The sequence below is a fragment of the Pleurodeles waltl genome, chromosome 1_2 (genome assembly GCF_031143425.1).
Source record: "Pleurodeles waltl isolate 20211129_DDA chromosome 1_2, aPleWal1.hap1.20221129, whole genome shotgun sequence".
NCBI lineage: Eukaryota > Metazoa > Chordata > Amphibia > Caudata > Salamandridae > Pleurodeles > Pleurodeles waltl.
Window position 1 is genome coordinate 1,284,531,826 of NC_090437.1, and position 13,926 is coordinate 1,284,545,751.

Consider the following 13,926-nt stretch of genomic DNA (forward strand, 5'->3'; position numbering starts at 1 on the left):
ACTGATGCCAGCGTGGGATTTATTGTAAAATGCACCCAGAGGGCATCTTAGAGATGCCCCCTGAATACCAGTCCAACTCCTACTGCTAGGCTGACCAGTTTCTGCTAGCCTGCCACAACCAGATGAGTTGCTGGCCACATGGGGAGAGTGCCTTTGTCACTCTGGTGCCAGGAACAAAGCCTGTACTAGGTGGAGGTGCTTCTCACCTCCCCCTGCAGGAACTGTAACACCTGGCGGTGAGCCCCAAAGGCCCATGCCTTTTGTAACAGCACCCCAGGGCATCCCAGCAAGTGGAGATGCCTGCCACTGCCCCCACTTTTGGCGGCAACGCTGGAGGAGATAATGAGAAACACAAGGAGGAGTCACCCACCAGTCAGGACAGCCCCTAAAGTGTCCTGAGCTGAGGTGACCCCTGCCTTTAGAAATCCTCCATCTTGAGATTGGAGGATTCCCCCAATAGGATTAGGAATGTGCCCCCCTCCCCTCAGGGAGGAGGCACAAAGAGGGTGTGACCTCCCTCCAGGCCATAGCCATTGGCTACTGCCCTCCTGACCTAAACACACCCCTAAATCTAGTATTTAGGGACACCCCAGAACCCAGTAAATCAGATTCCTGCGACCTGAAACAATAAGGACTGCTGACCTGAAAGCCCTGCAGAGACGACAACTGCTTTGGCCCCAGCCCTACCGGCCTGTCTCCAGACTCAAAGAACCTGCACAGCGATGCATCCCACAGGGACCAGCGACCTCTGAAATCTCAGAGGACTGCTCTGAACCGAAGGACCAAGAAACTCTAGTGAACAGCAGCACTGTTCAAAAATAGCAACAACTTTGCAACTTTCTTGCAACTTTAAAAGAACTCACTCTTCCCGCCAGAAGTGTGAGACTTCACCCTCTGCACCAGACACCCCCGGCTCGAGCTCCAGAGAACCAACACTACAGGGAGGACTCCCAGGAGACTGCAACCTCATGAGTAACCCAAGACGACCCCCCTGGACCCCCACAGTGATGCATGCAGAGAGAATCTAGATGCTCCCCCTGACGCGACTGCCTGTAACAAGGACAAAGCACTGCACCCGCAGCCCCCAGGACCAGAAGGAACCGAACTCCAGTGCAGGAGTGACCATCAGGCGACCCTCTGCCTACCCCAGTCGGTGGATGGCCCGAGATGCCCCCCTGTGCCCTGCCTGCACCGCGAGAGTGACCCCCGGGTCCCTCCATTGCTTTAAATAGAAAACCCAATGCCTGCTTTGCATACTGCACTCAGCCGCCTCTGTGCCGCTGAGGGTGTGTTTTGTGTGCCTACTTGTGTCCCGAAGTGCTCTACAAAACCCTCCTGGTCTGCCCCCCGAGGACGCAGGTATTTACCTGCTGGCAGACTGGAAACGGAGCACCCCTGTTCTCCATAGGTGCCTACGTGTTTTGGGCACCTCTTTGACTTCTGTACCTGACCGTCCCTGAGCTGCTGGTGTGGTAACTTTGGGGTTGTCTTAAATCCCCAACGGTGGGCTGCCTATGCCCAGGAACTGAGACTTGTAAGTGTCTTACTTATGTGACAAACTAACCATTACTTAGCTCCCCCAGGAACTGTTGATTTTTGCACTGTGTCCGTTGTTAAAATAGATTATTGCCATTTTAACACAGACTGTATATGATATTGCTTTTATTCAAAGTTCCTAACTTACCTGTGTGAAGTACCTTGGAATTTATGTGTTTACTTCAAATCTTGAACCTGTGGTTCTTAAAATAAACTAAGAAAATAATCTTTTCTATATAAAAACCTATTGCCCTGGAATTGTCTTTGAGTGTGTGTTCCTCATTTATTGCCTGTGTGTGCACAACAAATGCTTAACACTACCCTCTGATAAGCCTACTGCTCGACCACACTAGAACAAAATAGAGCATTAGAATTATCTAATTTTGCCACTATCTTACCTCTGAGGGGAACTCTTGGACTCTGTGCACACTATTTCTTACTTTGGAATAGTATATACAGAGCTACCTTCCTACAGGCAGGTGATGGCGAATCCTGCCACCAACTGAGCGGGAGTGAGGGGAAGAACTAGGAGGGTTTGGAGGTTGCCGCGGGGGCAGAGGTGGACTAGACAGATCTCTGGCTCCCTGTTCCACGGCCATGTGGGATTCCTCGTCCTCGGCCATGCATAGACTGGCCAGCGTGCGTGGCACGGTGGCTGTGTGGAGGACGCGACAGGGCGCCCCTTCTGTGTCCACGAAAGGGGCAAAAAGCGGACTGTGGACGGCGAGAAGCCGAGGAAAGACCGAGGGACCAAGCCGTAGCTTGGGAAACCTTGAATCTCTCCAAGGCTGGGTCCGCTTTGTCTCCGACGAGATGGGTGCCATCAAAGGGCATGTCCATGAGTGACTGTTGGACATCCCCCAAGAGACTAGAAGTGCGTAACCAGGCGTGGCGCTGTAAGGCCACTGTCGTTGCAACCGATCTACTCAGAGAGTCGGTCGTGTCCAGCCCACAACGGATTGTGAACTTTGCTGCGTCTCTCCCATCGTTCACTACTTGGGAGACGATAGCACGGGCCTCCTCTGGTATCTGCGGCAGGACTTTCGCAACCGTATCCCACAAGGAGTGGGTATAACAGCCCAAAAGGCATGCGGTGTTCAAAGACCGCAGTGCTAGTCTGGAGGAAGAAAAAAACTTCTTGCCAAATTGTTCCAGCCTTTTGGATTCCCGATCTGGGGGTGCGGAAGGGAACGCGTCTGAAGAAGAGGAAACCTGGATAACAAGACTCTCAGGCGTAGGGTGTTGGGACAGGAATTTTTGGGTCGTTCGGAGCAGGTCGATGGCGGCGTGCGATGGTCCTATTCACAGGAGCCCCTGTGTTGGGTTTGGACCATGTACCCAAAAGGACATCTGTGAGGGCTTCATTAAATAGTAAAAGGGGTTCTGAAGTAGAAGCGCCAGGATGAAGCACCTCCGTCAGCAGATTAGACCTGACCTCTACAGTAGGAAGCTCAAGGCAGAGGACCTCAGCTGCCCTACTGACCACCATACCATAAGTTGCTCCCTCCGCCGTAGCCACAGTAGGAGGAGAAACATGCCAGCGTCAGGAGAGGTATCCAGACCACTAGCTTCGCCCAATTCCTGTGCCCAGTCCATAGCAGGGTCATCCTGGTATTCATAAGGGTCCAGGGACCCCTCCAATTCCTCCCCATATTCATACCCATAGGAAAAAGGGTCCGAATCCGACCTGGGGCGAATAGGCCCCACCGAAGCCGAAGTCGGCTGACGCAGCTCCGACTCCGAGTCGTCGGGGATAAGAATCGGGTCGACATCAATAGTGGGCGCCATCGACGTCGGGAGCGCCGATAATCGACCCGGCGCCTGGGAAGGTCTCAAGGGTGCGACCGGCGCCGGTGCGGATCCGTGCATGGATCCGGAGATGACCTCGGTGGCTGGGGCCGAAGCAGCCGGCGCTGAACCTGAAGGCCCCTCAGATAAACCCCTTGGGCCCGAAGGCACCGTATCGGGGCTGGCCCGCCCAAATATGAGGCGCATGGCCTCGTAAAACTCTTTTAGTTGGGCGGGGTCGATCCGGTTCTGGGTAACTTGGGGAAGTGCAGAGCCGACTCAGACGCAGTCTCTGAGGACGAAGGCCTAGTGCGTGGACGCTCTTCCCGTGTCGCACTGGCCGAGCGACGGGGGAAAGTCGGAGAGCGATGGGACTTCTTCTTCTTACCTTGACCCGGGGATTTAAAAGAAGACAAGTGGTGATGACTCTGCGACCGATCTCGAGTGAGACCGGGACCTACACGGAGTTGAGTGCCGGGCCACCATTAGCTTTAGGGACCGCTCACTCAAAACCTTCGGGTGCATGGCCCAACACTCGGAGCACAACTTCGGGTCATGGTCGCGCTCGAGGCACTACAGACAAACGCGATGAGGATCCGTCACCGACATCGTCCGATGGCAGTCCTCACAAGGCTTGAACCCGGTGTTCGGGGACATCCTCAACGCACCAAAGTCGCACAGAAAAAAACTTGACAAAACGGTCGAATTCAGCCAAAAAATTGCCTAGGGTAGCTCTCTCCAGACCAGCGCGTGGTGCGGAAAGAAAAGAACAGACGTCACTGTGCGAGGGCGGTGTGTATGTACTACTCCCGACATCACCACGGCGTCCACGATGCCTACGGAGTCAACCAACGCCACCTACCGACGCACAAGGGTATTGCTCGAAGAAAAATCTTCGGACCCAGTCTGACGCTTGGGGGAAAATGCTAAGGTAAGGAATCTGCAGCTAGAAGTCTCTATCAGACACATACGTATCATGCTCCATACCTAAAGGTAACCAAACTTCATCTTTTAATTTGAACATTGTAGGAGGTAGGCTCTGTATATACTATTTCAAAGTAAGAAATAGTGTGCACAGAGTCCAAGGGTTCCCCTTAGAGGTAAGATAGTGGCAAAAAGAGAATTCTAATGCTCTATTTTGGGGTAGTGTGGTCGAGCAGTAGGCTTATCAGAGGGTAGTGTTAAGCATTTGTTGTACACACACAGGCAATAAATGAGGAACACACACACAAAGACAATTCCAGGCCAATAGGTTTTTATATAGAAAAATATATTTTCTTTCTTTATACTTCAAATTAAATGTATTTCACTTAGGTACTTTAGGAACTTTTAATAATCACAATAGCATGTACAGTTTTGGCAAAAATGGCAATAAGCTATTTTAAAAGTTGACAGTGCAATAATCAACAGTTCCTGGGGGAAGTAAGTAATTGTTAAGTTCACAGGTAAGTAAAACACTTACAGGGTTCAAAGTTGAGTCCAAGGTTGCCCACCGTTGGGGGTTCAAGGCAACCCCAAAGTTACCACACCAGCAGCTCAGGGCCCGTCAGGTGCAGAGGTCAAAGAGGTGCCCACAACACATAGGCTTCAATGGAGAACAGGGGTGCCCCGGTCCCAGTCTGCCAGCAGGTAAGTACCCGCGTCCTCGGGGGGCAGAGCAGGGGGGTTTTGTAGGGCACCGGGGGGGGGGGGACCACAAGCAGGCACAGAAGGCACACCCTCGGCGGCACAGGGGTGGCCTGGTGCAGAGTGCAAACAGGCGTCGGGTTTTGTATAGAAAGCAAAGGGGAGACTCGGGATCTCTTCAACGATGCAGGCAGGCACAGGGGGGGGGGGGGGCTCCTCGGGGTAGCCACCACCTGGACTAGGCAGAGGGTCGCTCCTGCACTGGAGTTCAGCTCCTTCCGGTCCTGGGGGCTGCGGGTGCAGTGTTGGTTCCAGACGTCGGGTCCCTTGTTAAAGGCAGTCTCGGTGAGGGGGAGCCTCTGGATTTCCTCTGCAGGCGTTGCTGTGGGGCCTCAGGGGGGTCGTCTCTGGCTACTCATGGGCTCGCAGTCGCCGGGGAGTCCTCCCTGTAGTGTTGGTTTTCCGCCGGTCAAGCCGGGGGCGTCGGGTGCAGAGTGGAAAGTCTCACACTTCCGGCGGGAAACGTGAAGTCCTTAGAGTTGTTTCTTTGTTGCAAGAAAGTTGCAGATTGTTGAACAGGGCCGCTGTTCACTGGAGTTTCTTGGTCCTTGGTTGCAGGGCAGTCCTCTGAGGCTTCAGAGGTCGCTGGTCCCTGTTGGATGCGTCGCTGTTGCAGTTTTCTTCGAAGTGGGGAGACAGGCCGGTAGGGCTGGTGCCAAAGCAGTTGTCGTCTCAGTCTTCACTGCAGGGCTTCAGGTCAGCAGTCCTTCTTCTGGTTAAGGTTGCAGGAATCTAGTTTCCTAGGTTCTGGGGGCCCCTAAATACTGAATTTAGGGGTGTGTTTAGGTCTGGGAGGGAAGTAGCAATGGCTACTATCCTGGAGGGTGGCTACACCCTCTTTGTGCCTCCTCCCTGAGGGGAGGGGGGCACGTCCCTAATCCTATTGGGGGAAACCTCCATCCACAAGATGGAGGATTTCTAAAAGTAAGAGTTACCTCAGCTCAGGACACCTTAGGGGCTGTCCTGACTGGTGGGTGACTCCTCCTTGTTTTTCTAATTATCGCCTCCAGCCTTGCCACCAAAAGTGGGGGCAGTGGCCGGAGGGGCGGACATCTCCACAAGCTGGGATGCCCTGTGGCGCTGTAAAAAAAGGGGCTGAGCCTTTGAGGCTCACCGCCAGGTGTTACAGTTCATGCAGGGGGAGGTGAGAAGCACCTCCACCCAGTACAGGCTTTGTTCCTGGCCACAGAGTGACAAAGGCACTCTCCCCATGTGGCCAGCAACATGTCTGGTGTGTGGCAGGCTGGCAGAAACTAATCAGTCTACACTGGAAGTCGGGTATATTTTCAGGGGGCATCTGGGTGTATTTTACAATAAATTGCACACTGGCATCAGTGTGCATTTATTGTGCTGAGAAGTTTGATATCAAACTTCCCAGTTTTCAGTGTAGCCATTATGGTGCTGTGGAGTTTGTGTTTGACAGACTCCCAGACCATATACTCTTATGGCTACCCTGCACTTACAATGTCTAAGGTTTGGCTTAGACACTGTAGGGCAGTGGTCTTCAAACTTTTTAATGCAGCGCCCCCCCAGTTGAAAAATAAAAATCCTTGGGCCCCCCCTCAGAATTTTTCACAAATATTTTAGAAAGATGGCAATGTTTAAATAGGTCTAGACCTATTTAAACATTGCAGTTAAGTACTGTTACCTTTCTAAAACTGCAATAACATGCTTCTGCTTAAAACAAAGGCATGTTATCTGTATAATATTTCTTTTGGCCAGAGTTTGGCGCCCCCCCTGGGATCACTTGAGGCCCCCCAAGGGGGGCCCGCCCCCCAGTTTGAAGACCTCTGCTGTAGGGGCATAGTGCTCATGCACTTATGCCCTCACCTGTGGTATAGTGCACCCTGCCTTAGGGCTGTAAGGCCTGCTAGAGGGGTGACTTACGTATGCCACAGGCAGTGTGAGGTTGGCATGGCACTCTGAGCGGAGTGCCATGTCAACTTGGTCATTTTCTCCCCACCAGCACACACAAGGTGTGAAGAAGTGTGCATGTGCTGAGTGAGGGGTTCCTAGGGTGGCATAAGACATGCTGCAGCCCGTAGAAGCCTTCCCTGGCATCAGGGCCCTTGGTACCAGGGGCACCAATTACAAGGGACTTACTTGAGTGCCAGGGTTGTGCCAATTGTGGAGACAAAGGTACAGTTTAGGGAAAGAACACTGGTGCTGGGGCCTGGTTGGCAGGGTCCCAGCACACTTTCAAATCATAACTTAGCATCAGCAAAGGCAACAAGTCAGGGGGGTAACCATGCCAAGGACTCATTTCCTTACAAACATTTTAAGTCAGTTTTATCATTCTAAAAACATAAATGTAGTTTTCTCTGATATGATATTCCTAATGCACAGAGACCAAATAAGCTTATAACAAGGCACGTGAATACATACAGAGGTTGTGCTACACCTGTCACCTCTTTCTTGTGTGCGGATTGTCATGGTTGATAACCACTTACCCCATTCTATATACAGATTAGTAACTTAATTTATTTGAAAGCCTTTCTAAAATATTTGTGGTATTTGTTAGTTGCTGGCATCATGTGTCCAAAGATATGGCTCTAGACAGTAAAAAACACTACATGATGGGCTTTCAGGAGTGCTTAATTTGAGCCATGGTTCCCGGTGTGAGACACACAGCACTTAATTGTCAACACAGGCACTTATGACGGTCTGCCACATGGTGAACGGTTTGTCTAATTTAGAGTTGAGCACAACAACAGTTAATTAATAATTCAACATATATTAAAAATTAATAATACCTCTGTCCCAAGTCATTCTTATAGCTTTGCGACCCTGGATTCGTACTGACATAGGAAGTAGCATCAGATGACGTCTCTGAAGCCATATATCGCCCATTCTAGCTTGACAGAGTCCGTTTCCATCCATTTTTTCCACCCTTCGAGGCAAAAGGATGGATTAACATTAAAAGAGTAGTGCAAGATATATGCAACTTTGGGATGATAATAACTTTTCCTATGGTTATCCATTCAAGGGGGGGTAGAGGTAGGTGGCTTGGTGAGAAATCTGCAGGTAGATAAAGTATCCACCACATGACTTACCACAGGTTCGTTTTTTTGTGATAATACTTCTACCTGCAGATTCCTCACCTATAGAATAGATTTTATAGCCATACCCCACCTAGGAGGGGGGCTACAACTCTTCAAAGGCAAAAGTATTGTCTTTGACTCTGGTAGAATAGGCCCTGATCCCTTTTGGAGGCTCCTTTATGCCTAACGCACAGCAGGTCTTACTGCAGAGGATTATCCACCTTAAAAGGGTCCTTTGCTGTGCCGCTTTGCGTTTCTTGGTACCACAGTAGCCCATGAAGGGCATCCAGTCTTCTGCACTTAGTGTGGTCCAGGTAGTAAATGACTGCCCCCTTAGGATCCAACCTATGAAACCGTTGCTTCTCTTTCATGGGATGGGGCGGGGGATAGGTAGGGAGGGTGATGGACTGACTCAGATGGCAGGAAAGCAGCCCTGGTTCTCAACATCAACTTGCCATGGTAAAATGATGTAAAGGGTGTAGTAAAGTAGCACCTTTATGACATATTTACCCCCACTTTTTGCCTGGTGTTAGTGTGTTCTGACTGTAGTACACTGGGATCTTGCTAAACAGGACCCCAGAGTCGGTGTTTTCTCCCCTAAATTTAGTTGAAGTAAATTTTACACCCCACAACTGGCATACCGGTGTACCCCTGTAAGTCTCTAGTATATGGTACTTTGGTACCCAGGGCACTGGTGCACCAGGGGTCCCCCATGGGCTGCAGCCTGTATTGTGCCACCCATGGGAGCCCATGCAAACAGACTACAGACCTGCCATTGCACCCTGTGTGAAATGGTGCATACACCTTTCACCACAGATATAAGGTTTACCTTTATATCATGGTCACTGCACTCTGACCCTATTAGTCACCCCTAACGAAGGTTGTGAGAGGAGGCCTCATTTTGCATGGTAAGCCCCCCACTTTTTGCCTGATGTTGATGTTTCCTAGAAGTTGTGGTGCCCAGGGCGCGCTAACCAGGATCCCTGGGCTAGAGCTGTTTCCCTAAATCTGTTATGATGCTCGCCACAATTGGATACACTCAAGTATCACTGTAAGTCCCTAGTAAATAGGTACACCGGTACCCAGGGCATGTGATATTAGGGGTAGGCCCCTGAGGGCGCCAGTACTGATTGTGGCACCCTCTAGGGCCCTGCACCCAGATGCACCCAGCACTGCCATTGCAGGCTGAGTGTTCTGGGGCAAACCTAAGACAAATTTGACATGGCATACTCCCTGTGTGCCCTGTCTACCCTACATTGCATATGTTATGGGTAGGTCACCCCTCTGGCAGGCCTTTCAGCCCTAAGGCAGGATGCACCATACTAGATGTGAGGGCATAGTTGCATGAGCAATATGGCCCCACTGTGTCCTTGCCAAACCTGGGACACAGTTAGTGAACAGAGCAGCCATTTTAAGTACATGTACTGGACACTGGTCAAACACGAGGTCCTCAGCTACATGAGGAACACTCTACAACCTGGTCTGTTTGGTATCAAACAACTCAGGATGATAAATCCAAACTGGTACCAGTATTCAATTTACCCCTAAATGTACCCAGACGTCACCTCAGAGGTGCCCCCTGCAAAAGCTACCAAACTCGAATGGTTGCTGACTGGTTCTATCCAGCATGCGACCCCCAGACAGCCAATACACAAAACTTGGGGGAGAGCCCTGTCTCTCCAGTTTGTGATACAATGCCCTTCCTGGGTGGAAGAGCTAAAACCCCCTCCCTCAGGAATGTGACTTCCCCTGGCAGTGAGCTTCAAAGGGCTACTGCCATTGAAACTTGAGTCCCCAGGCCTGCTGATAGCAGCAGATGGCTTCCCCCTTTGTCAACCCCCACTTTTGGCGGGAGCAAAGGCAGGAAACCACACCAAATGAAGGAAGGGGAAGTCTCACTGAGCATGCACCACCCCTAGGGGCTTGCAGGTGAAGTGGACTCTCCATTTCATTCTCCTCCATGCTGGATGGCAGGAAAATAGCCAATAAGGTTTAGGGTAGTGACCCACAGGAAGTGGTCACTGTAGTGGGTGTAGCCACCCAAGAGTAAGTATTCCATTGGACACTACCAGGTTCCCCCTAAAACGCCTATTAAATTCAGTATTTAGTGTGCTCCCCTAGACCAAGAAATCAGATTCATTAGGAAGAAAAGTCCCCATTGCAAGGATTCTGCAACTTCCGTGGTAGTTCATCCTCCAGAGTCACAAGGACTCTGCCTGCACTCAGGACAGCAGGAAGGAATCTCCCTTGGAGTGAAGGAGTCACAACTCTGCATCAGCAGGCACCTCAATGTTGCTGACCGGTTTGTGGATCCTGCTGTCCCACTGACTCTTCAAGGCTCTACAGCACACATGGTGGTTCTGTGGCTCTCCATAGGTCTGACCTGTCTTCTTTGCATCTGAGACGTCTATAGCCCCTCGTTGGAGCTGCTTGTCTGGAAACCCTGTGTACTGCATCGGTTTGTTGTTGCCAGGCTTGTTGGTTCTTCAACCCGAAGACCTCCCAGCTCTGAGAAGCCCAAGCCTCCAGCATCACACAGATCCAAGAATGATTTCCTCTCTGCAACTTCTGCGACGTGGGCATCCCTCTTTGTTGTGCTGCCGAGGCCTCCCTGTGCTTACTGCCAGAGAGTCCTCCTGGGGTATCCAATGATTCCTGCTGGCTCTCCTGCTTGCTGAGGGTTGGTCCTGACTCATGAACAAAGTTTGAGACCCTTGGACGATGCCAGTCTCCAAATCCTGCAACACTCTTTACCAAGGCTTGTTGATGGTCTTGCTGAGGACTGCTTGTGGATGACTCCTGGGACCTTCCTGCAGTGCCTGGACTCCACAACTGCACTTCCTTGACAATAGTCCATCAGGAAAGCATCTCCAAGAAGGGTGGGTATTGCCCTCCTGCAGCCCCTGGGCAACTCCAGGTGGTGTGGATTCTGTCCCCTCTTTCGTAAAAGTCCGCTTTGTTTGGAATCCCTGCCTGGGTTCCACAGGTCACGACAGCAGCTGAACAACTGAGGTGTTGTTAAGCCATTCTAGTGATGTCTCTGGGCACGCTATTTTAGCAACTATTCTTCATTTTTATTTATTCAGAATAGGCCACAATTGTGGTGTTTTATTTTCCGTATCAAGTTCCTCTTGCGACTCGGAAAGCATTGTGTTGCTGAGAAAGACATCCTTTTCACTTTCCTCTTAGCTGGAGTGAGATAGGGTTGCTTGCAGAAGTGGTACACTGCGTCTCCTATGTTCACATACACACACACATCCTTATGTAGGGACATTTTCTCAGAACATCAGCTGTTTTATTATAAATCACTTCCCTGTCCCATACACGTAAGAGGGAGATTCCAACCAAACGACCACAATCACATGCTGATTGACTTTGCTACAGCTGCTTGCTGAGACTACTGATTCCCTGGCCTACATGAGGATGGTGTCTCTATAGACAACAGGCTTCCTTGGTCAGGTATGGGGGATGATGTCTTCCCAGGGGGGGGAACCCTGAAGGGCAGATTAGGACTTATCATGCTGTGCTCTAACATAGCTTAGGTAGGAATCGCATATATTACTCATAGTGACAGTATGGTGGGACTTTCCAGTGTTTCACTTTTCTTCACACCATTTTGCTTCCGTTATGTTTCATCATTCTAATCATTGCATTTCATGCCATTTTATCTAATATGCAGTTGTTTCACTAAATCTTAATTAACCATATTCTGCCTCTGTCTTTGCATGTGTGAGGTTAAAGTAACTGAGAGAAAAGGACGAGATCTGATACACCACGATTTACCTGAAAGTCACCTTGTAATGCGCCCAGTTGCCACAGTTCATCCCTGCTCTTGGGCAGAGATGAGGCGCTGTTAGTTGGCCGGAAACGGAGTAAGCCGACACTTGTCACATGGTGTGGAATTGTACTCAGTTCCCCACAATTCAGGTGATGCTGCTGCCTAAATCCAGCAGCCTCATTAGGATAATTAGAGCCCACGTGACATAGGCCCCCATTGACTTCAACGGGAGGTTCCAACACAGTTTCACCCCTATGCACCTAGGCTACTTGGTGTAGGTAGGTGTAGCTACTCCACCTCTCTGGGTACCCACAGATGGGGGAACTCTTGAACCTTCCTTGTACCCACCCATTTCCCCAGGGTCCTTGGGGAAGGGTCCTAAAACATGAAAACTCCAATCGCGACTCCCTCATGTTACCCTATGGACACCTAACCCAGGGTAACATCTCTGCATGTGGGTGCCTGGGTAATCCTAGCTACTCAGCTTTGGTGTTTTAGTGCTTCCCTAGTCCGGAGGGTCCTTGGGTGGTAACATTGGTTGGTAGTGACATAGGCATTCCTTTTTTCTTAGTATATGTTGTGCTCCCCCATGTTACGTTATGCCTTTCCTTACCTGTTTGTAAGTCTATTTTTGTGTGTTCATATCACCGGTTAGGAGATATACCAAAGTTAGTTTAGTGTTTGTGTTATAATAAACAATACATTATTTTTCTAACACTGATGTGGTTCTTTCTTGTGTGTATACCACAGATTGATCTATGTGGTATTTGCAACTGCTTTACACCCTCCTGGATAAGCTTTAGCTGCTCTCCACAGCTACCCTTTGAGAGCTCTAGTTATCTGAAAGCACTTACACTATCACCAAGGGTTGCCTGGACTCAGTACAGGGTGCCTCACCTATAGGTGTACACCATATACTGAGCCAGCCTCCTACAAAGGGTGGACAGAAACTAAGATCCTGCAACTCGCTCACCCTGACTGAAGTTATCGCTCCTAGAAAAACTGTTTCAGAACTTGTGTAATCAAGGGAATGAGGGAAGCTTGTAATGTAGCTCAAAGATTCACCTCAACTTAAACACGTCTCCTGAGGCTCCCTTCAACTGATACTGGAGAGCAGAGAACTGCTGGCATTTAGCATTTTTCAAAGAGGTGAACCACTCCACCTGAGCAGTGCCCACTCCGTGAAGATGTCCTGGACTACCTCCGGTAGAAGATGCCACGTCGTCAGCAAAATAATGCTGGCTCAGGCAGTTGTCTCTGATATTCAGAGACCCCGATTAGTGACTTGCAGTGGGACAGATCTCTCGGCAGTGTGTCCAAGGCCACAGTCTCAACACTTCCAGGCAAAAAGGTGAAACCCTAGTGTCCCTTGCTTGTTCATATCCCACATTGCTGTTGAGTTATTCAAGATCTGGATAGACCGACGGATAAGGGAGGACAGTCAACCAGATTGCCAGCAGTTCCAACAGGTTGATTTGAAGAATGTCCTTTCGACGACCAGAGACCTCTGATCTCCAGATCCCCCAGATAAGATCCTCACCCAGAAGTGGGGGCATCCATTGCTACCATAGCCACAGCCAGAGGGGGAAAGTAGGCCATCCCACGACTCAGGTTCACCTCGTTCTCCCACCAAACCAGCTGGGATGAGAACACAATAAGCCTCAACCGATATTGACATACTGAAGACACTGCAGAAGCACCACTGCAAGGCCCACGTGTCAACGTGCATGTGATTAAAGGCATGCAGGAAGCCAGCAGGACGACGAATCGTAGGACCCTAAGGACTGGTTCTTACATGCCTTGATGTAAGTATGGTATCATCTTCTTTATGTCAGCAATCCTTTGATGTAGGGAGAAGGTGTGAGGAAGGATGCTGTCCAATACTGACAGTGTGGACTGGAATCATTGGGAGGCCTCTATGTGAGATTTGCACTCATTGATGAAAAATCATAGGGTGAACAACAGGGATAGTGTTGACTGCAGGTGGCAAAACACAACCTCTGGTAATTCAGCTTTGATCAGCCAGTCATCCGGGTATGCGAAAATATGACATTAGACTGTCTGAGATGGACTGCAACCAGCGCCATCCCTTTGGTG